The sequence below is a fragment of the Coffea arabica genome, chromosome 11e (assembly GCF_036785885.1).
Source record: "Coffea arabica cultivar ET-39 chromosome 11e, Coffea Arabica ET-39 HiFi, whole genome shotgun sequence".
In the NCBI taxonomy this organism is placed as follows: Eukaryota; Viridiplantae; Streptophyta; class Magnoliopsida; order Gentianales; family Rubiaceae; genus Coffea; species Coffea arabica.
In genome coordinates, this window is record NC_092331.1 from 46,225,213 (window position 1) to 46,251,556 (window position 26,344).

General features: G+C 39.7%; 21 non-coding genes across 21 annotated transcripts; all 21 read right to left on the reverse strand.

Annotated features, from left to right (window-relative positions):
- Positions 1-1,008: 1,008 nt before the first annotated feature.
- LOC140030397 (5S ribosomal RNA) lies at positions 1,009-1,127 on the reverse strand. The gene has a single exon (XR_011834311.1). It is a non-coding gene; the product is annotated as a 5S ribosomal RNA (ribosomal RNA).
- A 1,122-nt stretch (positions 1,128-2,249) lies between these two features.
- LOC140029577 (5S ribosomal RNA) lies at positions 2,250-2,368 on the reverse strand. The gene has a single exon (XR_011833483.1). It is a non-coding gene; the product is annotated as a 5S ribosomal RNA (ribosomal RNA).
- Positions 2,369-3,490: 1,122 nt separating this feature from the next.
- Positions 3,491-3,609, reverse strand: LOC140029578 (5S ribosomal RNA). The gene has a single exon (XR_011833484.1). It is a non-coding gene; the product is annotated as a 5S ribosomal RNA (ribosomal RNA).
- A 1,122-nt stretch (positions 3,610-4,731) lies between these two features.
- Positions 4,732-4,850, reverse strand: LOC140029579 (5S ribosomal RNA). The gene has a single exon (XR_011833485.1). It is a non-coding gene; the product is annotated as a 5S ribosomal RNA (ribosomal RNA).
- Positions 4,851-5,972: 1,122 nt separating this feature from the next.
- Positions 5,973-6,091, reverse strand: LOC140029882 (5S ribosomal RNA). Its single transcript, XR_011833797.1, has one exon. It is a non-coding gene; the product is annotated as a 5S ribosomal RNA (ribosomal RNA).
- A 1,122-nt stretch (positions 6,092-7,213) lies between these two features.
- Positions 7,214-7,332, reverse strand: LOC140029580 (5S ribosomal RNA). Its single transcript, XR_011833486.1, has one exon. It is a non-coding gene; the product is annotated as a 5S ribosomal RNA (ribosomal RNA).
- A 1,122-nt stretch (positions 7,333-8,454) lies between these two features.
- LOC140030398 (5S ribosomal RNA) lies at positions 8,455-8,573 on the reverse strand. The gene has a single exon (XR_011834312.1). It is a non-coding gene; the product is annotated as a 5S ribosomal RNA (ribosomal RNA).
- Positions 8,574-9,695: 1,122 nt separating this feature from the next.
- LOC140031593 (5S ribosomal RNA) lies at positions 9,696-9,814 on the reverse strand. Its single transcript, XR_011835514.1, has one exon. It is a non-coding gene; the product is annotated as a 5S ribosomal RNA (ribosomal RNA).
- Positions 9,815-10,936: 1,122 nt separating this feature from the next.
- Positions 10,937-11,055, reverse strand: LOC140029581 (5S ribosomal RNA). The gene has a single exon (XR_011833487.1). It is a non-coding gene; the product is annotated as a 5S ribosomal RNA (ribosomal RNA).
- Positions 11,056-12,177: 1,122 nt separating this feature from the next.
- On the reverse strand, positions 12,178-12,296 carry LOC140030399 (5S ribosomal RNA). The gene has a single exon (XR_011834313.1). It is a non-coding gene; the product is annotated as a 5S ribosomal RNA (ribosomal RNA).
- A 1,122-nt stretch (positions 12,297-13,418) lies between these two features.
- LOC140029582 (5S ribosomal RNA) lies at positions 13,419-13,537 on the reverse strand. Its single transcript, XR_011833488.1, has one exon. It is a non-coding gene; the product is annotated as a 5S ribosomal RNA (ribosomal RNA).
- Positions 13,538-14,659: 1,122 nt separating this feature from the next.
- On the reverse strand, positions 14,660-14,778 carry LOC140030068 (5S ribosomal RNA). Its single transcript, XR_011833982.1, has one exon. It is a non-coding gene; the product is annotated as a 5S ribosomal RNA (ribosomal RNA).
- A 1,122-nt stretch (positions 14,779-15,900) lies between these two features.
- LOC140029583 (5S ribosomal RNA) lies at positions 15,901-16,019 on the reverse strand. The gene has a single exon (XR_011833489.1). It is a non-coding gene; the product is annotated as a 5S ribosomal RNA (ribosomal RNA).
- A 1,122-nt stretch (positions 16,020-17,141) lies between these two features.
- On the reverse strand, positions 17,142-17,260 carry LOC140031050 (5S ribosomal RNA). Its single transcript, XR_011834971.1, has one exon. It is a non-coding gene; the product is annotated as a 5S ribosomal RNA (ribosomal RNA).
- Positions 17,261-18,382: 1,122 nt separating this feature from the next.
- On the reverse strand, positions 18,383-18,501 carry LOC140030400 (5S ribosomal RNA). Its single transcript, XR_011834314.1, has one exon. It is a non-coding gene; the product is annotated as a 5S ribosomal RNA (ribosomal RNA).
- Positions 18,502-19,623: 1,122 nt separating this feature from the next.
- On the reverse strand, positions 19,624-19,742 carry LOC140031051 (5S ribosomal RNA). Its single transcript, XR_011834972.1, has one exon. It is a non-coding gene; the product is annotated as a 5S ribosomal RNA (ribosomal RNA).
- A 1,122-nt stretch (positions 19,743-20,864) lies between these two features.
- On the reverse strand, positions 20,865-20,983 carry LOC140030401 (5S ribosomal RNA). The gene has a single exon (XR_011834315.1). It is a non-coding gene; the product is annotated as a 5S ribosomal RNA (ribosomal RNA).
- Positions 20,984-22,105: 1,122 nt separating this feature from the next.
- LOC140029584 (5S ribosomal RNA) lies at positions 22,106-22,224 on the reverse strand. The gene has a single exon (XR_011833490.1). It is a non-coding gene; the product is annotated as a 5S ribosomal RNA (ribosomal RNA).
- A 1,122-nt stretch (positions 22,225-23,346) lies between these two features.
- Positions 23,347-23,465, reverse strand: LOC140030402 (5S ribosomal RNA). Its single transcript, XR_011834316.1, has one exon. It is a non-coding gene; the product is annotated as a 5S ribosomal RNA (ribosomal RNA).
- Positions 23,466-24,587: 1,122 nt separating this feature from the next.
- Positions 24,588-24,706, reverse strand: LOC140031052 (5S ribosomal RNA). Its single transcript, XR_011834973.1, has one exon. It is a non-coding gene; the product is annotated as a 5S ribosomal RNA (ribosomal RNA).
- A 1,122-nt stretch (positions 24,707-25,828) lies between these two features.
- On the reverse strand, positions 25,829-25,947 carry LOC140030403 (5S ribosomal RNA). Its single transcript, XR_011834317.1, has one exon. It is a non-coding gene; the product is annotated as a 5S ribosomal RNA (ribosomal RNA).
- Between the last annotated feature and the right edge of the window lie 397 nt (positions 25,948-26,344).

The window sequence follows — 26,344 nt, forward strand, 5'->3', positions numbered from 1 at the left end:
TATTTATTTACTTTATATTTTTTTTTGTTATTGATTTGCACCCTGTTTTTTTCCCTCATCCCGCAACTCTAAATTATCATGAAATCAATCCTTCACGCTTGCAGTTAGGGGTGGCAATTCGGGTCCAAATCAGGTTGGCGGGTCGGGTTCGGGTCAACAGACCCGCCAGAAAATCTATTGACCCGAACCCCGACCCGCCAACCCGTGACGGGTCAGGTATGCTGACCCGAACCCGAAAATTTCAGGTTTACGGGGCGGCGGGTCGACCCGAAATGACCCGAAACTTAATTTTAATTTATTAATTTATCACTGTAATTTCTAATAAAATCAATTTCTCACAAAACTAATTACATAATCAAGTAATAAAAATTTAAATAAATGATTCCAAATCAAATCTAAAATAAATTAAACACCGTAAAAGTGTTTTATCCCAAGCAAAATATAAAATAAATTAAAACAATACAAAAGTGAAAAATAATATAATATATTATTTGTCCAAGTATAATAATTTCAACTTCACACAAATTAAATAAATTCGTTTAGGATTAAGTAATTAATGCCTTTGAAAAAAAGAATAACTTAGTTTAGTTAGATAAAATTATTTTTATGTTTATTAAATTATTTTTAATTCGTAAACGGGTCATATCGGGTCATATCAGGTCACCACGGGTTGACCCGAAATCGACCGGTTTTCTTTTCGGGTTCATCGGGTCCAACCCGATTCTGACCCGAATTCCCGAAACCTCAACCCAAACCCATTAATTTCGTGTTAGGTTCGTGTCGTGTCGAAAATTGCCACCCCTAGTTGCGGTGATACATTTGCGCCGACAAATTTGAGCGACGATCCGGGCTTTGATCGAGCCGTACCGTTCCTGATTTGTCTCGCGCCTTCAGATCCTCCTTCACGCTTCGACAAGAAGCAAAATATTAAGCAATCGTTCCGACGGAGATAAATTACTACAGGATAAAGAACGAATAGGAAATTTGGATTTCGAAACAAAAAAGAGAGGGGTGCAACACGAGGACTTCCCAGGGGGTCACCCATCCTAGTACTACTCTCGCCCAAGCACGCTTAACTTCGGAGTTCTGATGGGATCCGGCGCATTAGTGCTGGTATGATCGCACCCGCCATGTTCCTTTCGCGTTATTCTTTTAAACTACCCCGTCCTGCGAAGCAGTGTGGCTTTTCTAGACCGAAATTCATTTTAAGCGTCAATTCAAGCATTTTCCTCTTATCCTTTTATTTATTTACTTTATATTTTTTTTTGTTATTGATTTGCACCCTGTTTTTTTCCCTCATCCCGCAACTCTAAATTATCATGAAATCAATCCTTCACGCTTGCAGTTAGGGGTGGCAATTCGGGTCCAAATCAGGTTGGCGGGTCGGGTTCGGGTCAACAGACCCGCCAGAAAATCTGTTGACCCGAACCCCGACCCGCCAACCCGTGACGGGTCAGGTATGCTGACCCGAACCCGAAAATTTCAGGTTTACGGGGCGGCGGGTCGACCCGAAATGACCCGAAACTTAATTTTAATTTATTAATTTATCACTGTAATTTCTAATAAAATCAATTTCTCACAAAACTAATTACATAATCAAGTAATAAAAATTTAAATAAATGATTCCAAATCAAATCTAAAATAAATTAAACACCGTAAAAGTGTTTTATCCCAAGCAAAATATAAAATAAATTAAAACAATACAAAAGTGAAAAATAATATAATATATTATTTGTCCAAGTATAATAATTTCAACTTCACTCAAATTAAATAAATTCGTTTAGGATTAAGTAATTAATGCCTTTGAAAAAAAGAATAACTTAGTTTAGTTAGATAAAATTATTTTTATGTTTATTAAATTATTTTTAATTCGTAAACGGGTCATATCGGGTCATATCAGGTCACCACGGGTTGACCCGAAATCGACCGGTTTTCTTTTCGGGTTCATCGGGTCCAACCCGATTCTGACCCGAATTCCCGAAACCTCAACCCAAACCCATTAATTTCGTGTTAGGTTCGTGTCGTGTCGAAAATTGCCACCCCTAGTTGCGGTGATACATTTGCGCCGACAAATTTGAGCGACGATCCGGGCTTTGATCGAGCCGTACCGTTCCTGATTTGTCTCGCGCCTTCAGATCCTCCTTCACGCTTCGACAAGAAGCAAAATATTAAGCAATCGTTCCGACGGAGCTAAATTACTACAGGATAAAGAACGAATAGGAAATTTGGATTTCGAAACAAAAAAGAGAGGGGTGCAACACGAGGACTTCCCAGGGGGTCACCCATCCTAGTACTACTCTCGCCCAAGCACGCTTAACTTCGGAGTTCTGATGGGATCCGGTGCATTAGTGCTGGTATGATCGCACCCGCCATGTTCCTTTCGCGTTATTCTTTTAAACTACCCCGTCCTGCGAAGCAGTGTGGCTTTTCTAGACCGAAATTCATTTTAAGCGTCAATTCAAGCATTTTCCTCTTATCCTTTTATTTATTTACTTTATATATTTTTTTGTTATTGATTTGCACCCTGTTTTTTTCCCTCATCCCGCAACTCTAAATTATCATGAAATCAATCCTTCACGCTTGCAGTCAGGGGTGGCAATTCGGGTCCAAATCAGGTTGGCGGGTCGGGTTCGGGTCAACAGACCCGCCAGAAAATCTGTTGACCCGAACCCCGACCCGCCAACCCGTGACGGGTCAGGTATGCTGACCCGAACCCGAAAATTTCAGGTTTACGGGGCGGCGGGTCGACCCGAAATGACCCGAAACTTAATTTTAATTTATTAATTTATCACTGTAATTTCTAATAAAATCAATTTCTCACAAAACTAATTACATAATCAAGTAATAAAAATTTAAATAAATGATTCCAAATCAAATCTAAAATAAATTAAACACCGTAAAAGTGTTTTATCCCAAGCAAAATATAAAATAAATTAAAACAATACAAAAGTGAAAAATAATATAATATATTATTTGTCCAAGTATAATAATTTCAACTTCACACAAATTAAATAAATTCGTTTAGGATTAAGTAATTAATGCCTTTGAAAAAAAGAATAACTTAGTTTAGTTAGATAAAATTATTTTTATGTTTATTAAATTATTTTTAATTCGTAAACGGGTCATATCGGGTCATATCAGGTCACCACGGGTTGACCCGAAATCGACCGGTTTTCTTTTCGGGTTCATCGGGTCCAACCCGATTCTGACCCGAATTCCCGAAACCTCAACCCAAACCCATTAATTTCGTGTTAGGTTCGTGTCGTGTCGAAAATTGCCACCCCTAGTTGCGGTGATACATTTGCGCCGACAAATTTGAGCGACGATCCGGGCTTTGATCGAGCCGTACCGTTCCTGATTTGTCTCGCGCCTTCAGATCCTCCTTCACGCTTCGACAAGAAGCAAAATATTAAGCAATCGTTCCGACGGAGCTAAATTACTACAGGATAAAGAACGAATAGGAAATTTGGATTTCGAAACAAAAAAGAGAGGGGTGCAACACGAGGACTTCCCAGGGGGTCACCCATCCTAGTACTACTCTCGCCCAAGCACGCTTAACTTCGGAGTTCTGATGGGATCCGGTGCATTAGTGCTGGTATGATCGCACCCGCCATGTTCCTTTCGCGTTATTCTTTTAAACTACCCCGTCCTGCGAAGCAGTGTGGCTTTTCTAGACCGAAATTCATTTTAAGCGTCAATTCAAGCATTTTCCTCTTATCCTTTTATTTATTTACTTTATATTTTTTTTTGTTATTGATTTGCACCCTGTTTTTTTCCCTCATCCCGCAACTCTAAATTATCATGAAATCAATCCTCCACGCTTGCAGTTAGGGGTGGCAATTCGGGTCCAAATCAGGTTGGCGGGTCGGGTTCGGGTCAACAGACCCGCCAGAAAATCTGTTGACCCGAACCCCGACCCGCCAACCCGTGACGGGTCAGGTATGCTGACCCGAACCCGAAAATTTCAGGTTTACGGGGCGGCGGGTCGACCCGAAATGACCCGAAACTTAATTTTAATTTATTAATTTATCACTGTAATTTCTAATAAAATCAATTTCTCACAAAACTAATTACATAATCAAGTAATAAAAATTTAAATAAATGATTCCAAATCAAATCTAAAATAAATTAAACACCGTAAAAGTGTTTTATCCCAAGCAAAATATAAAATAAATTAAAACAATACAAAAGTGAAAAATAATATAATATATTATTTGTCCAAGTATAATAATTTCAACTTCACTCAAATTAAATAAATTCGTTTAGGATTAAGTAATTAATGCCTTTGAAAAAAAGAATAACTTAGTTTAGTTAGATAAAATTATTTTTATGTTTATTAAATTATTTTTAATTCGTAAACGGGTCATATCGGGTCATATCAGGTCACCACGGGTTGACCCGAAATCGACCGGTTTTCTTTTCGGGTTCATCGGGTCCAACCCGATTCTGACCCGAATTCCCGAAACCTCAACCCAAACCCATTAATTTCGTGTTAGGTTCGTGTCGTGTCGAAAATTGCCACCCCTAGTTGCGGTGATACATTTGCGCCGACAAATTTGAGCGACGATCCGGGCTTTGATCGAGCCGTACCGTTCCTGATTTGTCTCGCGCCTTCAGATCCTCCTTCACGCTTCGACAAGAAGCAAAATATTAAGCAATCGTTCCGACGGAGCTAAATTACTACAGGATAAAGAACGAATAGGAAATTTGGATTTCGAAACAAAAAAGAGAGGGGTGCAACACGAGGACTTCCCAGGGGGTCACCCATCCTAGTACTACTCTCGCCCAAGCACGCTTAACTTCGGAGTTCTGATGGGATCCGGTGCATTAGTGCTGGTATGATCGCACCCGCCATGTTCCTTTCGCGTTATTCTTTTAAACTACCCCGTCCTGCGAAGCAGTGTGGCTTTTCTAGACCGAAATTCATTTTAAGCGTCAATTCAAGCATTTTCCTCTTATCCTTTTATTTATTTACTTTATATATTTTTTTGTTATTGATTTGCACCCTGTTTTTTTCCCTCATCCCGCAACTCTAAATTATCATGAAATCAATCCTTCACGCTTGCAGTCAGGGGTGGCAATTCGGGTCCAAATCAGGTTGGCGGGTCGGGTTCGGGTCAACAGACCCGCCAGAAAATCTGTTGACCCGAACCCCGACCCGCCAACCCGTGACGGGTCAGGTATGCTGACCCGAACCCGAAAATTTCAGGTTTACGGGGCGGCGGGTCGACCCGAAATGACCCGAAACTTAATTTTAATTTATTAATTTATCACTGTAATTTCTAATAAAATCAATTTCTCACAAAACTAATTACATAATCAAGTAATAAAAATTTAAATAAATGATTCCAAATCAAATCTAAAATAAATTAAACACCGTAAAAGTGTTTTATCCCAAGCAAAATATAAAATAAATTAAAACAATACAAAAGTGAAAAATAATATAATATATTATTTGTCCAAGTATAATAATTTCAACTTCACACAAATTAAATAAATTCGTTTAGGATTAAGTAATTAATGCCTTTGAAAAAAAGAATAACTTAGTTTAGTTAGATAAAATTATTTTTATGTTTATTAAATTATTTTTAATTCGTAAACGGGTCATATCGGGTCATATCAGGTCACCACGGGTTGACCCGAAATTGACCGGTTTTCTTTTCGGGTTCATCGGGTCCAACCCGATTCTGACCCGAATTCCCGAAACCTCAACCCAAACCCATTAATTTCGTGTTAGGTTCGTGTCGTGTCGAAAATTGCCACCCCTAGTTGCGGTGATACATTTGCGCCGACAAATTTGAGCGACGATCCGGGCTTTGATCGAGCCGTACCGTTCCTGATTTGTCTCGCGCCTTCAGATCCTCCTTCACGCTTCGACAAGAAGCAAAATATTAAGCAATCGTTCCGACGGAGCTAAATTACTACAGGATAAAGAACGAATAGGAAATTTGGATTTCGAAACAAAAAAGAGAGGGGTGCAACACGAGGACTTCCCAAGGGGTCACCCATCCTAGTACTACTCTCGCCCAAGCACGCTTAACTTCGGAGTTCTGATGGGATCCGGTGCATTAGTGCTGGTATGATCGCACCCGCCATGTTCCTTTCGCGTTATTCTTTTAAACTACCCCGTCCTGCGAAGCAGTGTGGCTTTTCTAGACCGAAATTCATTTTAAGCGTCAATTCAAGCATTTTCCTCTTATCCTTTTATTTATTTACTTTATATTTTTTTTTGTTATTGATTTGCACCCTGTTTTTTTCCCTCATCCCGCAACTCTAAATTATCATGAAATCAATCCTCCACGCTTGCAGTTAGGGGTGGCAATTCGGGTCCAAATCAGGTTGGCGGGTCGGGTTCGGGTCAACAGACCCGCCAGAAAATCTGTTGACCCGAACCCCGACCCGCCAACCCGTGACGGGTCAGGTATGCTGACCCGAACCCGAAAATTTCAGGTTTACGGGGCGGCGGGTCGACCCGAAATGACCCGAAACTTAATTTTAATTTATTAATTTATCACTGTAATTTCTAATAAAATCAATTTCTCACAAAACTAATTACATAATCAAGTAATAAAAATTTAAATAAATGATTCCAAATCAAATCTAAAATAAATTAAACACCGTAAAAGTGTTTTATCCCAAGCAAAATATAAAATAAATTAAAACAATACAAAAGTGAAAAATAATATAATATATTATTTGTCCAAGTATAATAATTTCAACTTCACTCAAATTAAATAAATTCGTTTAGGATTAAGTAATTAATGCCTTTGAAAAAAAGAATAACTTAGTTTAGTTAGATAAAATTATTTTTATGTTTATTAAATTATTTTTAATTCGTAAACGGGTCATATCGGGTCATATCAGGTCACCACGGGTTGACCCGAAATCGACCGGTTTTCTTTTCGGGTTCATCGGGTCCAACCCGATTCTGACCCGAATTCCCGAAACCTCAACCCAAACCCATTAATTTCGTGTTAGGTTCGTGTCGTGTCGAAAATTGCCACCCCTAGTTGCGGTGATACATTTGCGCCGACAAATTTGAGCGACGATCCGGGCTTTGATCGAGCCGTACCGTTCCTGATTTGTCTCGCGCCTTCAGATCCTCCTTCACGCTTCGACAAGAAGCAAAATATTAAGCAATCGTTCCGACGGAGCTAAATTACTACAGGATAAAGAACGAATAGGAAATTTGGATTTCGAAACAAAAAAGAGAGGGGTGCAACACGAGGACTTCCCAGGGGGTCACCCATCCTAGTACTACTCTCGCCCAAGCACGCTTAACTTCGGAGTTCTGATGGGATCCGGTGCATTAGTGCTGGTATGATCGCACCCGCCATGTTCCTTTCGCGTTATTCTTTTAAACTACCCCGTCCTGCGAAGCAGTGTGGCTTTTCTAGACCGAAATTCATTTTAAGCGTCAATTCAAGCATTTTCCTCTTATCCTTTTATTTATTTACTTTATATATTTTTTTGTTATTGATTTGCACCCTGTTTTTTTCCCTCATCCCGCAACTCTAAATTATCATGAAATCAATCCTTCACGCTTGCAGTCAGGGGTGGCAATTCGGGTCCAAATCAGGTTGGCGGGTCGGGTTCGGGTCAACAGACCCGCCAGAAAATCTGTTGACCCGAACCCCGACCCGCCAACCCGTGACGGGTCAGGTATGCTGACCCGAACCCGAAAATTTCAGGTTTACGGGGCGGCGGGTCGACCCGAAATGACCCGAAACTTAATTTTAATTTATTAATTTATCACTGTAATTTCTAATAAAATCAATTTCTCACAAAACTAATTACATAATCAAGTAATAAAAATTTAAATAAATGATTCCAAATCAAATCTAAAATAAATTAAACACCGTAAAAGTGTTTTATCCCAAGCAAAATATAAAATAAATTAAAACAATACAAAAGTGAAAAATAATATAATATATTATTTGTCCAAGTATAATAATTTCAACTTCACTCAAATTAAATAAATTCGTTTAGGATTAAGTAATTAATGCCTTTGAAAAAAAGAATAACTTAGTTTAGTTAGATAAAATTATTTTTATGTTTATTAAATTATTTTTAATTCGTAAACGGGTCATATCGGGTCATATCAGGTCACCACGGGTTGACCCGAAATCGACCGGTTTTCTTTTCGGGTTCATCGGGTCCAACCCGATTCTGACCCGAATTCCCGAAACCTCAACCCAAACCCATTAATTTCGTGTTAGGTTCGTGTCGTGTCGAAAATTGCCACCCCTAGTTGCGGTGATACATTTGCGCCGACAAATTTGAGCGACGATCCGGGCTTTGATCGAGCCGTACCGTTCCTGATTTGTCTCGCGCCTTCAGATCCTCCTTCACGCTTCGACAAGAAGCAAAATATTAAGCAATCGTTCCGACGGAGCTAAATTACTACAGGATAAAGAACGAATAGGAAATTTGGATTTCGAAACAAAAAAGAGAGGGGTGCAACACGAGGACTTCCCAGGGGGTCACCCATCCTAGTACTACTCTCGCCCAAGCACGCTTAACTTCGGAGTTCTGATGGGATCCGGCGCATTAGTGCTGGTATGATCGCACCCGCCATGTTCCTTTCGCGTTATTCTTTTAAACTACCCCGTCCTGCGAAGCAGTGTGGCTTTTCTAGACCGAAATTCATTTTAAGCGTCAATTCAAGCATTTTCCTCTTATCCTTTTATTTATTTACTTTATATTTTTTTTTGTTATTGATTTGCACCCTGTTTTTTTCCCTCATCCCGCAACTCTAAATTATCATGAAATCAATCCTTCACGCTTGCAGTTAGGGGTGGCAATTCGGGTCCAAATCAGGTTGGCGGGTCGGGTTCGGGTCAACAGACCCGCCAGAAAATCTGTTGACCCGAACCCCGACCCGCCAACCCGTGACGGGTCAGGTATGCTGACCCGAACCCGAAAATTTCAGGTTTACGGGGCGGCGGGTCGACCCGAAATGACCCGAAACTTAATTTTAATTTATTAATTTATCACTGTAATTTCTAATAAAATCAATTTCTCACAAAACTAATTACATAATCAAGTAATAAAAATTTAAATAAATGATTCCAAATCAAATCTAAAATAAATTAAACACCGTAAAAGTGTTTTATCCCAAGCAAAATATAAAATAAATTAAAACAATACAAAAGTGAAAAATAATATAATATATTATTTGTCCAAGTATAATAATTTCAACTTCACACAAATTAAATAAATTCGTTTAGGATTAAGTAATTAATGCCTTTGAAAAAAAGAATAACTTAGTTTAGTTAGATAAAATTATTTTTATGTTTATTAAATTATTTTTAATTCGTAAACGGGTCATATCGGGTCATATCAGGTCACCACGGGTTGACCCGAAATCGACCGGTTTTCTTTTCGGGTTCATCGGGTCCAACCCGATTCTGACCCGAATTCCCGAAACCTCAACCCAAACCCATTAATTTCGTGTTAGGTTCGTGTCGTGTCGAAAATTGCCACCCCTAGTTGCGGAGATACATTTGCGCCGACAAATTTGAGCGACGATCCGGGCTTTGATCGAGCCGTACCGTTCCTGATTTGTCTCGCGCCTTCAGATCCTCCTTCACGCTTCGACAAGAAGCAAAATATTAAGCAATCGTTCCGACGGAGATAAATTACTACAGGATAAAGAACGAATAGGAAATTTGGATTTCGAAACAAAAAAGAGAGGGGTGCAACACGAGGACTTCCCAGGGGGTCACCCATCCTAGTGCTACTCTCGCCCAAGCACGCTTAACTTCGGAGTTCTGATGGGATCCGGCGCATTAGTGCTGGTATGATCGCACCCGCCATGTTCCTTTCGCGTTATTCTTTTAAACTACCCCGTCCTGCGAAGCAGTGTGGCTTTTCTAGACCGAAATTCATTTTAAGCGTCAATTCAAGCATTTTCCTCTTATCCTTTTATTTATTTACTTTATATTTTTTTTTGTTATTGATTTGCACCCTGTTTTTTTCCCTCATCCCGCAACTCTAAATTATCATGAAATCAATCCTTCACGCTTGCAGTTAGGGGTGGCAATTCGGGTCCAAATCAGGTTGGCGGGTCGGGTTCGGGTCAACAGACCCGCCAGAAAATCTGTTGACCCGAACCCCGACCCGCCAACCCGTGACGGGTCAGGTATGCTGACCCGAACCCGAAAATTTCAGGTTTACGGGGCGGCGGGTCGACCCGAAATGACCCGAAACTTAATTTTAATTTATTAATTTATCACTGTAATTTCTAATAAAATCAATTTCTCACAAAACTAATTACATAATCAAGTAATAAAAATTTAAATAAATGATTCCAAATCAAATCTAAAATAAATTAAACACCGTAAAAGTGTTTTATCCCAAGCAAAATATAAAATAAATTAAAACAATACAAAAGTGAAAAATAATATAATATATTATTTGTCCAAGTATAATAATTTCAACTTCACTCAAATTAAATAAATTCGTTTAGGATTAAGTAATTAATGCCTTTGAAAAAAAGAATAACTTAGTTTAGTTAGATAAAATTATTTTTATGTTTATTAAATTATTTTTAATTCGTAAACGGGTCATATCGGGTCATATCAGGTCACCACGGGTTGACCCGAAATCGACCGGTTTTCTTTTCGGGTTCATCGGGTCCAACCCGATTCTGACCCGAATTCCCGAAACCTCAACCCAAACCCATTAATTTCGTGTTAGGTTCGTGTCGTGTCGAAAATTGCCACCCCTAGTTGCGGTGATACATTTGCGCCGACAAATTTGAGCGACGATCCGGGCTTTGATCGAGCCGTACCGTTCCTGATTTGTCTCGCGCCTTCAGATCCTCCTTCACGCTTCGACAAGAAGCAAAATATTAAGCAATCGTTCCGACGGAGCTAAATTACTACAGGATAAAGAACGAATAGGAAATTTGGATTTCGAAACAAAAAAGAGAGGGGTGCAACACGAGGACTTCCCAGGGGGTCACCCATCCTAGTACTACTCTCGCCCAAGCACGCTTAACTTCGGAGTTCTGATGGGATCCGGTGCATTAGTGCTGGTATGATCGCACCCGCCATGTTCCTTTCGCGTTATTCTTTTAAACTACCCCGTCCTGCGAAGCAGTGTGGCTTTTCTAGACCGAAATTCATTTTAAGCGTCAATTCAAGCATTTTCCTCTTATCCTTTTATTTATTTACTTTATATTTTTTTTTGTTATTGATTTGCACCCTGTTTTTTTCCCTCATCCCGCAACTCTAAATTATCATGAAATCAATCCTTCACGCTTGCAGTTAGGGGTGGCAATTCGGGTCCAAATCAGGTTGGCGGGTCGGGTTCGGGTCAACAGACCCGCCAGAAAATCTGTTGACCCGAACCCCGACCCGCCAACCCGTGACGGGTCAGGTATGCTGACCCGAACCCGAAAATTTCAGGTTTACGGGGCGGCGGGTCGACCCGAAATGACCCGAAACTTAATTTTAATTTATTAATTTATCACTGTAATTTCTAATAAAATCAATTTCTCACAAAACTAATTACATAATCAAGTAATAAAAATTTAAATAAATGATTCCAAATCAAATCTAAAATAAATTAAACACCGTAAAAGTGTTTTATCCCAAGCAAAATATAAAATAAATTAAAACAATACAAAAGTGAAAAATAATATAATATATTATTTGTCCAAGTATAATAATTTCAACTTCACACAAATTAAATAAATTCGTTTAGGATTAAGTAATTAATGCCTTTGAAAAAAAGAATAACTTAGTTTAGTTAGATAAAATTATTTTTATGTTTATTAAATTATTTTTAATTCGTAAACGGGTCATATCGGGTCATATCAGGTCACCACGGGTTGACCCGAAATCGACCGGTTTTCTTTTCGGGTTCATCGGGTCCAACCCGATTCTGACCCGAATTCCCGAAACCTCAACCCAAACCCATTAATTTCGTGTTAGGTTCGTGTCGTGTCGAAAATTGCCACCCCTAGTTGCGGTGATACATTTGCGCCGACAAATTTGAGCGACGATCCGGGCTTTGATCGAGCCGTACCGTTCCTGATTTGTCTCGCGCCTTCAGATCCTCCTTCACGCTTCGACAAGAAGCAAAATATTAAGCAATCGTTCCGACGGAGATAAATTACTACAGGATAAAGAACGAATAGGAAATTTGGATTTCGAAACAAAAAAGAGAGGGGTGCAACACGAGGACTTCCCAGGGGGTCACCCATCCTAGTACTACTCTCGCCCAAGCACGCTTAACTTCGGAGTTCTGATGGGATCCGGCGCATTAGTGCTGGTATGATCGCACCCGCCATGTTCCTTTCGCGTTATTCTTTTAAACTACCCCGTCCTGCGAAGCAGTGTGGCTTTTCTAGACCGAAATTCATTTTAAGCGTCAATTCAAGCATTTTCCTCTTATCCTTTTATTTATTTACTTTATATTTTTTTTTGTTATTGATTTGCACCCTGTTTTTTTCCCTCATCCCGCAACTCTAAATTATCATGAAATCAATCCTTCACGCTTGCAGTTAGGGGTGGCAATTCGGGTCCAAATCAGGTTGGCGGGTCGGGTTCGGGTCAACAGACCCGCCAGAAAATCTGTTGACCCGAACCCCGACCCGCCAACCCGTGACGGGTCAGGTATGCTGACCCGAACCCGAAAATTTCAGGTTTACGGGGCGGCGGGTCGACCCGAAATGACCCGAAACTTAATTTTAATTTATTAATTTATCACTGTAATTTCTAATAAAATCAATTTCTCACAAAACTAATTACATAATCAAGTAATAAAAATTTAAATAAATGATTCCAAATCAAATCTAAAATAAATTAAACACCGTAAAAGTGTTTTATCCCAAGCAAAATATAAAATAAATTAAAACAATACAAAAGTGAAAAATAATATAATATATTATTTGTCCAAGTATAATAATTTCAACTTCACTCAAATTAAATAAATTCGTTTAGGATTAAGTAATTAATGCCTTTGAAAAAAAGAATAACTTAGTTTAGTTAGATAAAATTATTTTTATGTTTATTAAATTATTTTTAATTCGTAAACGGGTCATATCGGGTCATATCAGGTCACCACGGGTTGACCCGAAATCGACCGGTTTTCTTTTCGGGTTCATCGGGTCCAACCCGATTCTGACCCGAATTCCCGAAACCTCAACCCAAACCCATTAATTTCGTGTTAGGTTCGTGTCGTGTCGAAAATTGCCACCCCTAGTTGCGGTGATACATTTGCGCCGACAAATTTGAGCGACGATCCGGGCTTTGATCGAGCCGTACCGTTCCTGATTTGTCTCGCGCCTTCAGATCCTCCTTCACGCTTCGACAAGAAGCAAAATATTAAGCAATCGTTCCGACGGAGCTAAATTACTACAGGATAAAGAACGAATAGGAAATTTGGATTTCGAAACAAAAAAGAGAGGGGTGCAACACGAGGACTTCCCAGGGGGTCACCCATCCTAGTACTACTCTCGCCCAAGCACGCTTAACTTCGGAGTTCTGATGGGATCCGGTGCATTAGTGCTGGTATGATCGCACCCGCCATGTTCCTTTCGCGTTATTCTTTTAAACTACCCCGTCCTGCGAAGCAGTGTGGCTTTTCTAGACCGAAATTCATTTTAAGCGTCAATTCAAGCATTTTCCTCTTATCCTTTTATTTATTTACTTTATATATTTTTTTGTTATTGATTTGCACCCTGTTTTTTTCCCTCATCCCGCAACTCTAAATTATCATGAAATCAATCCTTCACGCTTGCAGTCAGGGGTGGCAATTCGGGTCCAAATCAGGTTGGCGGGTCGGGTTCGGGTCAACAGACCCGCCAGAAAATCTGTTGACCCGAACCCCGACCCGCCAACCCGTGACGGGTCAGGTATGCTGACCCGAACCCGAAAATTTCAGGTTTACGGGGCGGCGGGTCGACCCGAAATGACCCGAAACTTAATTTTAATTTATTAATTTATCACTGTAATTTCTAATAAAATCAATTTCTCACAAAACTAATTACATAATCAAGTAATAAAAATTTAAATAAATGATTCCAAATCAAATCTAAAATAAATTAAACACCGTAAAAGTGTTTTATCCCAAGCAAAATATAAAATAAATTAAAACAATACAAAAGTGAAAAATAATATAATATATTATTTGTCCAAGTATAATAATTTCAACTTCACACAAATTAAATAAATTCGTTTAGGATTAAGTAATTAATGCCTTTGAAAAAAAGAATAACTTAGTTTAGTGAGATAAAATTATTTTTATGTTTATTAAATTATTTTTAATTCGTAAACGGGTCATATCGGGTCATATCAGGTCACCACGGGTTGACCCGAAATCGACCGGTTTTCTTTTCGGGTTCATCGGGTCCAACCCGATTCTGACCCGAATTCCCGAAACCTCAACCCAAACCCATTAATTTCGTGTTAGGTTCATGTCGTGTCGAAAATTGCCACCCCTAGTTGCGGTGATACATTTGCGCCGACAAATTTGAGCGACGATCCGGGCTTTGATCGAGCCGTACCGTTCCTGATTTGTCTCGCGCCTTCAAATCCTCCTTCACGCTTCGACAAGAAGCAAAATATTAAGCAATCGTTCCGACGGAGCTAAATTACTACAGGATAAAGAACGAATAGGAAATTTGGATTTCGAAACAAAAAAGAGAGGGGTGCAACACGAGGACTTCCCAGGGGGTCACCCATCCTAGTACTACTCTCGCCCAAGCACGCTTAACTTCGGAGTTCTGATGGGATCCGGTGCATTAGTGCTGGTATGATCACACCCGCCATGTTCCTTTCGCGTTATTCTTTTAAACTACCCCGTCCTGCGAAGCAGTGTGGCTTTTCTAGACCGAAATTCATTTTAAGCGTCAATTCAAGCATTTTCCTCTTATTCTTTTATTTATTTACTTTATATTTTTTTTTGTTATTGATTTGCACCCTGTTTTTTTCCCTCATCCCGCAACTCTAAATTATCATGAAATCAATCCTCCACGCTTGCAGTTAGGGGTGGCAATTCGGGTCCAAATCAGGTTGGCGGGTCGGGTTCGGGTCAACAGACCCGCCAGAAAATCTGTTGACCCGAACCCCGACCCGCCAACCCGTGACGGGTCAGGTATGCTGACCCGAACCCGAAAATTTCAGGTTTACGGGGCGGCGGGTCGACCCGAAATGACCCGAAACTTAATTTTAATTTATTAATTTATCACTGTAATTTCTAATAAAATCAATTTCTCACAAAACTAATTACATAATCAAGTAATAAAAATTTAAATAAATGATTCCAAATCAAATCTAAAATAAATTAAACACCGTAAAAGTGTTTTATCCCAAGCAAAATATAAAATAAATTAAAACAATACAAAAGTGAAAAATAATATAATATATTATTTGTCCAAGTATAATAATTTCAACTTCACTCAAATTAAATAAATTCGTTTAGGATTAAGTAATTAATGCCTTTGAAAAAAAGAATAACTTAGTTTAGTTAGATAAAATTATTTTTATGTTTATTAAATTATTTTTAATTCGTAAACGGGTCATATCGGGTCATATCAGGTCACCACGGGTTGACCCGAAATCGACCGGTTTTGTTTTCGGGTTCATCGGGTCCAACCCGATTCTGACCCGAATTCCCGAAACCTCAACCCAAACCCATTAATTTCGTGTTAGGTTCGTGTCGTGTCGAAAATTGCCACCCCTAGTTGCGGTGATACATTTGCGCCGACAAATTTGAGCGACGATCCGGGCTTTGATCGAGCCGTACCGTTCCTGATTTGTCTCGCGCCTTCAGATCCTCCTTCACGCTTCGACAAGAAGCAAAATATTAAGCAATCGTTCCGACGGAGCTAAATTACTACAGGATAAAGAACGAATAGGAAATTTGGATTTCGAAACAAAAAAGAGAGGGGTGCAACACGAGGACTTCCCAGGGGGTCACCCATCCTAGTACTACTCTCGCCCAAGCACGCTTAACTTCGGAGTTCTGATGGGATCCGGTGCATTAGTGCTGGTATGATCGCACCCGCCATGTTCCTTTCGCGTTATTCTTTTAAACTACCCCGTCCTGCGAAGCAGTGTGGCTTTTCTAGACCGAAATTCATTTTAAGCGTCAATTCAAGCATTTTCCTCTTATCCTTTTATTTATTTACTTTATATTTTTTTTTGTTATTGATTTGCACCCTGTTTTTTTCCCTCATCCCGCAACTCTAAATTATCATGAAATCAATCCTTCACGCTTGCAGTTAGGGGTGGCAATTCGGGTCCAAATCAGGTTGGCGGGTCGGGTTCGGGTCAACAGACCCGCCAGAAAATCTGTTGACCCGAACCCCGACCCGCCAACCCGTGACGGGTCAGGTATGCTGACCCGAACCCGAAAATTTCAGGTTTACGGGGCGGCGGGTCGACCCGAAATGACCCGAAACTTAATTTTAATTTATTAATTTATCACTGTAATTTCTAATAAAATCAATTTCTCACAAAACTAATTACATAATCAAGTAATAAAAATTTAAATAAATGATTCCAAATCAAATCTAAAATAAATTAAACACCGTAAAAGTGTTTTATCCCAAGCAAAATATAAAATAAATTAAAACAATACAAAAGTGAAAAATAATATAATATATTATTTGTCCAAGTATAATAATTTCAACTTCACACAAATTAAATAAATTCGTTTAGGATTAAGTAATTAATGCCTTTGAAAAAAAGAATAACTTAGTTTAGTGAGATAAAATTATTTTTATGTTTATTAAATTATTTTTAATTCGTAAACGGGTCATATCGGGTCATATCAGGTCACCACGGGTTGACCCGAAATCGACCGGTTTTCTTTTCGGGTTCATCGGGTCCAACCCGATTCTGACCCGAATTCCCGAAACCTCAACCCAAACCCATTAATTTCGTGTTAGGTTCGTGTCGTGTCGAAAATTGCCACCCCTAGTTGCGGTGATACATTTGCGCCGACAAATTTGAGCGACGATCCGGGCTTTGATCGAGCCGTACCGTTCCTGATTTGTCTCGCGCCTTCAGATCCTCCTTCACGCTTCGACAAGAAGCAAAATATTAAGCAATCGTTCCGACGGAGCTAAATTACTACAGGATAAAGAACGAATAGGAAATTTGGATTTCGAAACAAAAAAGAGAGGGGTGCAACACGAGGACTTCCCAGGGGGTGACCCATCCTAGTACTACTCTCGCCCAAGCACGCTTAACTTCGGAGTTCTGATGGGATCCGGCGCATTAGTGCTGGTATGATCGCACCCGCCATGTTCCTTTCGCGTTATTCTTTTAAACTACCCCGTCCTGCGAAGCAGTGTGGCTTTTCTAGACCGAAATTCATTTTAAGCGTCAATTCAAGCATTTTCCTCTTATCCTTTTATTTATTTACTTTATATTTTTTTTTGTTATTGATTTGCACCCTGTTTTTTTCCCTCATCCCGCAACTCTAAATTATCATGAAATCAATCCTTCACGCTTGCAGTTAGGGGTGGCAATTCGGGTCCAAATCAGGTTGGCGGGTCGGGTTCGGGTCAACAGACCCGCCAGAAAATCTGTTGACCCGAACCCCGACCCGCCAACCCGTGACGGGTCAGGTATGCTGACCCGAACCCGAAAATTTCAGGTTTACGGGGCGGCGGGTCGACCCGAAATGACCCGAAACTTAATTTTAATTTATTAATTTATCACTGTAATTTCTAATAAAATCAATTTCTCACAAAACTAATTACATAATCAAGTAATAAAAATTTAAATAAATGATTCCAAATCAAATCTAAAATAAATTAAACACCGTAAAAGTGTTTTATCCCAAGCAAAATATAAAATAAATTAAAACAATACAAAAGTGAAAAATAATATAATATATTATTTGTCCAAGTATAATAATTTCAACTTCACTCAAATTAAATAAATTCGTTTAGGATTAAGTAATTAATGCCTTTGAAAAAAAGAATAACTTAGTTTAGTTAGATAAAATTATTTTTATGTTTATTAAATTATTTTTAATTCGTAAACGGGTCATATCGGGTCATATCAGGTCACCACGGGTTGACCCGAAATCGACCGGTTTTCTTTTCGGGTTCATCGGGTCCAACCCGATTCTGACCCGAATTCCCGAAACCTCAACCCAAACCCATTAATTTCGTGTTAGGTTCGTGTCGTGTCGAAAATTGCCACCCCTAGTTGCGGTGATACATTTGCGCCGACAAATTTGAGCGACGATCCGGGCTTTGATCGAGCCGTACCGTTCCTGATTTGTCTCGCGCCTTCAGATCCTCCTTCACGCTTCGACAAGAAGCAAAATATTAAGCAATCGTTCCGACGGAGCTAAATTACTACAGGATAAAGAACGAATAGGAAATTTGGATTTCGAAACAAAAAAGAGAGGGGTGCAACACGAGGACTTCCCAGGGGGTCACCCATCCTAGTACTACTCTCGCCCAAGCACGCTTAACTTCGGAGTTCTGATGGGATCCGGCGCATTAGTGCTGGTATGATCGCACCCGCCATGTTCCTTTCGCGTTATTCTTTTAAACTACCCCGTCCTGCGAAGCAGTGTGGCTTTTGTAGACCGAAATTCATTTTAAGCGTCAATTCAAGCATTTTCCTCTTATCCTTTTATTTATTTACTTTATATTTTTTTTTGTTATTGATTTGCACCCTGTTTTTTTCCCTCATCCCGCAACTCTAAATTATCATGAAATCAATCCTTCACGCTTGCAGTCAGGGGTGGCAATTCGGGTCCAAATCAGGTTGGCGGGTCGGGTTCGGGTCAACAGACCCGCCAGAAAATCTGTTGACCCGAACCCCGACCCGCCAACCCGTGACGGGTCAGGTATGCTGACCCGAACCCGAAAATTTCAGGTTTACGGGGCGGCGGGTCGACCCGAAATGACCCGAAACTTAATTTTAATTTATTAATTTATCACTGTAATTTCTAATAAAATCAATTTCTCACAAAACTAATTACATAATCAAGTAATAAAAATTTAAATAAATGATTCCAAATCAAATCTAAAATAAATTAAACACCGTAAAAGTGTTTTATCCCAAGCAAAATATAAAATAAATTAAAACAATACAAAAGTGAAAAATAATATAATATATTATTTGTCCAAGTATAATAATTTCAACTTCACTCAAATTAAATAAATTCGTTTAGGATTAAGTAATTAATGCCTTTGAAAAAAAGAATAACTTAGTTTAGTTAGATAAAATTATTTTTATGTTTATTAAATTATTTTTAATTCGTAAACGGGTCATATCGGGTCATATCAGGTCACCACGGGTTGACCCGAAATCGACCGGTTTTCTTTTCGGGTTCATCGGGTCCAACCCGATTCTGACCCGAATTCCCGAAACCTCAACCCAAACCCATTAATTTCGTGTTAGGTTCGTGTCGTGTCGAAAATTGCCACCCCTAGTTGCGGTGATACATTTGCGCCGACAAATTTGAGCGACGATCCGGGCTTTGATCGAGCCGTACCGTTCCTGATTTGTCTCGCGCCTTCAGATCCTCCTTCACGCTTCGACAAGAAGCAAAATATTAAGCAATCGTTCCGACGGAGCTAAATTACTACAGGATAAAGAACGAATAGGAAATTTGGATTTCGAAACAAAAAAGAGAGGGGTGCAACACGAGGACTTCCCAGGGGGTGACCCATCCTAGTACTACTCTCGCCCAAGCACGCTTAACTTCGGAGTTCTGATGGGATCCGGCGCATTAGTGCTGGTATGATCGCACCCGCCATGTTCCTTTCGCGTTATTCTTTTAAACTACCCCGTCCTGCGAAGCAGTGTGGCTTTTCTAGACCGAAATTCATTTTAAGCGTCAATTCAAGCATTTTCCTCTTATCCTTTTATTTATTTACTTTATATTTTTTTTTGTTATTGATTTGCACCCTGTTTTTTTCCCTCATCCCGCAACTCTAAATTATCATGAAATCAATCCTTCACGCTTGCAGTCAGGGGTGGCAATTCGGGTCCAAATCAGGTTGGCGGGTCGGGTTCGGGTCAACAGACCCGCCAGAAAATCTGTTGACCCGAACCCCGACCCGCCAACCCGTGACGGGTCAGGTATGCTGACCCGAACCCGAAAATTTCAGGTTTACGGGGCGGCGGGTCGACCCGAAATGACCCGAAACTTAATTTTAATTTATTAATTTATCACTGTAATTTCTAATAAAATCAATTTCTCACAAAACTAATTACATAATCAAGTAATAAAAATTTAAATAAATGATTCCAAATCAAATCTAAAATAAATTAAACACCGTAAAAGTGTTTTATCCCAAGCAAAATATAAAATAAATTAAAACAATACAAAAGTGAAAAATAATATAATATATTATTTGTCCAAGTATAATAATTTCAACTTCACTCAAATTAAATAAATTCGTTTAGGATTAAGTAATTAATGCCTTTGAAAAAAAGAATAACTTAGTTTAGTTAGATAAAATTATTTTTATGTTTATTAAATTATTTTTAATTCGTAAACGGGTCATATCGGGTCATATCAGGTCACCACGGGTTGACCCGAAATCGACCGGTTTTCTTTTCGGGTTCATCGGGTCCAACCCGATTCTGACCCGAATTCCCGAAACCTCAACCCAAACCCATTAATTTCGTGTTAGGTTCGTGTCGTGTCGAAAATTGCCACCCCTAGTTGCGGTGATACATTTGCGCCGACAAATTTGAGCGACGATCCGGGCTTTGATCGAGCCGTACCGTTCCTGATTTGTCTCGCGCCTTCAGATCCTCCTTCACGCTTCGACAAGAAGCAAAATATTAAGCAATCGTTCCGACGGAGCTAAATTACTACAGGATAAAGAACGAATAGGAAATTTGGATTTCGAAACAAAAAAGAGAGGGGTGCAACACGAGGACTTCCCAGGGGGTCACCCATCCTAGTACTACTCTCGCCCAAGCACGCTTAACTTCGGAGTTCTGATGGGATCCGGCGCATTAGTGCTGGTATGATCGCACCCGCCATGTTCCTTTCGCGTTATTCTTTTAAACTACCCCGTCCTGCGAAGCAGTGTGGCTTTTGTAGACCGAAATTCATTTTAAGCGTCAATTCAAGCATTTTCCTCTTATCCTTTTATTTATTTACTTTATATTTTTTTTTGTTATTGATTTGCACCCTGTTTTTTTCCCTCATCCCGCAACTCTAAATTATCATGAAATCAATCCTTCACGCTTGCAGTCAGGGGTGGCAATTCGGGTCCAAATCAGGTTGGCGGGTCGGGTTCGGGTCAACAGACCCGCCAGAAAATCTGTTGACCCGAACCCCGACCCGCCAACCCGTGACGGGTCAGGTATGCTGACCCGAACCCGAAAATTTCAGGTTTACGGGGCGGCGGGTCGACCCGAAATGACCCGAAACTTAATTTTAATTTATTAATTTATCACTGTAATTTCTAATAAAATCAATTTCTCACAAAACTAATTACATAATCAAGTAATAAAAATTTAAATAAATGATTCCAAATCAAATCTAAAATAAATTAAACACCGTAAAAGTGTTTTATCCCAAGCAAAATATAAAATAAATTAAAACAATACAAAAGTGAAAAATAATATAATATATTATTTGTCCAAGTATAATAATTTCAACTTCACTCAAATTAAATAAATTCGTTTAGGATTAAGTAATTAATGCCTTTGAAAAAAAGAATAACTTAGTTTAGTTAGATAAAATTATTTTTATGTTTATTAAATTATTTTTAATTCGTAAACGGGTCATATCGGGTCATATCAGGTCACCACGGGTTGACCCGAAATCGACCGGTTTTCTTTTCGGGTTCATCGGGTCCAACCCGATTCTGACCCGAATTCCCGAAACCTCAACCCAAACCCATTAATTTCGTGTTAGGTTCGTGTCGTGTCGAAAATTGCCACCCCTAGTTGCGGTGATACATTTGCGCCGACAAATTTGAGCGACGATCCGGGCTTTGATCGAGCCGTACCGTTCCTGATTTGTCTCGCGCCTTCAGATCCTCCTTCACGCTTCGACAAGAAGCAAAATATTAAGCAATCGTTCCGACGGAGCTAAATTACTACAGGATAAAGAACGAATAGGAAATTTGGATTTCGAAACAAAAAAGAGAGGGGTGCAACACGAGGACTTCCCAGGGGGTCACCCATCCTAGTACTACTCTCGCCCAAGCACGCTTAACTTCGGAGTTCTGATGGGATCCGGTGCATTAGTGCTGGTATGATCGCACCCGCCATGTTCCTTTCGCGTTATTCTTTTAAACTACCCCGTCCTGCGAAGCAGTGTGGCTTTTCTAGACCGAAATTCATTTTAAGCGTCAATTCAAGCATTTTCCTCTTATCCTTTTATTTATTTACTTTATATTTTTTTTTGTTATTGATTTGCACCCTGTTTTTTTCCCTCATCCCGCAACTCTAAATTATCATGAAATCAATCCTTCACGCTTGCAGTCAGGGGTGGCAATTCGGGTCCAAATCAGGTTGGCGGGTCGGGTTCGGGTCAACAGACCCGCCAGAAAATCTGTTGACCCGAACCCCGACCCGCCAACCCGTGACGGGTCAGGTATGCTGACCCGAACCCGAAAATTTCAGGTTTACGGGGCGGCGGGTCGACCCGAAATGACCCGAAACTTAATTTTAATTTATTAATTTATCACTGTAATTTCTAATAAAATCAATTTCTCACAAAACTAATTACATAATCAAGTAATAAAAATTTAAATAAATGATTCCAAATCAAATCTAAAATAAATTAAACACCGTAAAAGTGTTTTATCCCAAGCAAAATATAAAATAAATTAAAACAATACAAAAGTGAAAAATAATATAATATATTATTTGTCCAAGTATAATAATTTCAACTTCACTCAAATTAAATAAATTCGTTTAGGATTAAGTAATTAATGCCTTTGAAAAAAAGAATAACTTAGTTTAGTTAGATAAAATTATTTTTATGTTTATTAAATTATTTTTAATTCGTAAACGGGTCATATCGGGTCATATCAGGTCACCACGGGTTGACCCGAAATCGACCGGTTTTCTTTTCGGGTTCATCGGGTCCAACCCGATTCTGACCCGAATTCCCGAAACCTCAACCCAAACCCATTAATTTCGTGTTAGGTTCGTGTCGTGTCGAAAATTGCCACCCCTAGTTGCGGTGATACATTTGCGCCGACAAATTTGAGCGACGATCCGGGCTTTGATCGAGCCGTACCGTTCCTGATTTGTCTCGCGCCTTCAGATCCTCCTTCACGCTTCGACAAGAAGCAAAATATTAAGCAATCGTTCCGACGGAGCTAAATTACTACAGGATAAAGAACGAATAGGAAATTTGGATTTCGAAACAAAAAAGAGAGGGGTGCAACACGAGGACTTCCCAGGGGGTCACCCATCCTAGTACTACTCTCGCCCAAGCACGCTTAACTTCGGAGTTCTGATGGGATCCGGCGCATTAGTGCTGGTATGATCGCACCCGCCATGTTCCTTTCGCGTTATTCTTTTAAACTACCCCGTCCTGCGAAGCAGTGTGGCTTTTCTAGACCGAAATTCATTTTAAGCGTCAATTCAAGCATTTTCCTCTTATCCTTTTATTTATTTACTTTATATTTTTTTTTGTTATTGATTTGCACCCTGTTTTTTTCCCTCATCCCGCAACTCTAAATTATCATGAAATCAATCCTTCACGCTTGCAGTCAGGGGTGGCAATTCGGGTCCAAATCAGGTTGGCGGGTCGGGTTCGGGTCAACAGACCCGCCAGAAAATCTGTTGACCCGAACCCCGACCCGCCAACCCGTGACGGGTCAGGTATGCTGACCCGAACCCGAAAATTTCAGGTTTACGGGGCGGCGGGTCGACCCGAAATGACCCGAAACTTAATTTTAATTTATTAATTTATCACTGTAATTTCTAATAAAATCAATTTCTCACAAAACTAATTACATAATCAAGTAATAAAAATTTAAATAAATGATTCCAAATCAAATCTAAAATAAATTAAACACCGTAAAAGTGTTTTATCCCAAGCAAAATATAAAATAAATTAAAACAATACAAAAGTGAAAAATAATATAATATATTATTTGTCCAAGTATAATAATTTCAACTTCACACAAATTAAATAAATTCGTTTAGGATTAAGTAATTAATGCCTTTGAAAAAAAGAATAACTTAGTTTAGTGAGATAAAATTATTTTTATGTTTATTAAATTATTTTTAATTCGTAAACGGGTCATATCGGGTCATATCAGGTCACCACGGGTTGACCCGAAATCGACCGGTTTTCTTTTCGGGTTCATCGGGTCCAACCCGATTCTGACCCGAATTCCCGAAACCTCAACCCAAACCCATTAATTTCGTGTTAGGTTCGTGTCGTGTCGAAAATTGCCACCCCTAGTTGCGGTGATACATTTGCGCCGACAAATTTGAGCGACGATCCGGGCTTTGATCGAGCCGTACCGTTCCTGATTTGTCTCGCGCCTTCAAATCCTCCTTCACGCTTCGACAAGAAGCAAAATATTAAGCAATCGTTCCGACGGAGATAAATTACTACAGGATAAAGAACGAATAGGAAATTTGGATTTCGAAACAAAAAAGAGAGGGGTGCAACACGAGGACTTCCCAGGGGGTGACCCATCCTAGTACTACTCTCGCCCAAGCACGCTTAACTTCGGAGTTCTGATGGGATCCGGCGCATTAGTGCTGGTATGATCGCACCCGCCATGTTCCTTTCGCGTTATTCTTTTAAACTACCCCGTCCTGCGAAGCAGTGTGGCTTTTCTAGACCGAAATTCATTTTAAGCGTCAATTCAAGCATTTTCCTCTTATCCTTTTATTTATTTACTTTATATTTTTTTTTGTTATTGATTTGCACCCTGTTTTTTTCCCTCATCCCGCAACTCTAAATTATCATGAAATCAATCCTTCACGCTTGCAGTCAGGGGTGGCAATTCGGGTCCAAATCAGGTTGGCGGGTCGGGTTCGGGTCAACAGACCCGCCAGAAAATCTGTTGACCCGAACCCCGACCCGCCAACCCGTGACGGGTCAGGTATGCTGACCCGAACCCGAAAATTTCAGGTTTACGGGGCGGCGGGTCGACCCGAAATGACCCGAAACTTAATTTTAATTTATTAATTTATCACTGTAATTTCTAATAAAATCAATTTCTCACAAAACTAATTACATAATCAAGTAATAAAAATTTAAATAAATGATTCCAAATCAAATCTAAAATAAATTAAACACCGTAAAAGTGTTTTATCCCAAGCAAAATATAAAATAAATTAAAACAATACAAAAGTGAAAAATAATATAATATATTATTTGTCCAAGTATAATAATTTCAACTTCACTCAAATTAAATAAATTCGTTTAGGATTAAGTAATTAATGCCTTTGAAAAAAAGAATAACTTAGTTTAGTTAGATAAAATTATTTTTATGTTTATTAAATTATTTTTAATTCGTAAACGGGTCATATCGGGTCATATCAGGTCACCACGGGTTGACCCGAAATCGACCGGTTTTCTTTTCGGGTTCATCGGGTCCAACCCGATTCTGACCCGAATTCCCGAAACCTCAACCCAAACCCATTAATTTCGTGTTAGGTTCGTGTCGTGTCGAAAATTGCCACCCCTAGTTGCGGTGATACATTTGCGCCGACAAATTTGAGCGACGATCCGGGCTTTGATCGAGCCGTACCGTTCCTGATTTGTCTCGCGCCTTCAGATCCTCCTTCACGCTTCGACAAGAAGCAAAATATTAAGCAATCGTTCCGACGGAGCTAAATTACTACAGGATAAAGAACGAATAGGAAATTTGGATTTCGAAACAAAAAAGAGAGGGGTGCAACACGAGGACTTCCCAGGGGGTCACCCATCCTAGTACTACTCTCGCCCAAGCACGCTTAACTTCGGAGTTCTGATGGGATCCGGCGCATTAGTGCTGGTATGATCGCACCCGCCATGTTCCTTTCGCGTTATTCTTTTAAACTACCCCGTCCTGCGAAGCAGTGTGGCTTTTCTAGACCGAAATTCATTTTAAGCGTCAATTCAAGCATTTTCCTCTTATCCTTTTATTTATTTACTTTATATTTTTTTTTGTTATTGATTTGCACCCTGTTTTTTTCCCTCATCCCGCAACTCTAAATTATCATGAAATCAATCCTTCACGCTTGCAGTCAGGGGTGGCAATTCGGGTCCAAATCAGGTTGGCGGGTCGGGTTCGGGTCAACAGACCCGCCAGAAAATCTGTTGACCCGAACCCCGACCCGCCAACCCGTGACGGGTCAGGTATGCTGACCCGAACCCGAAAATTTCAGGTTTACGGGGCGGCGGGTCGACCCGAAATGACCCGAAA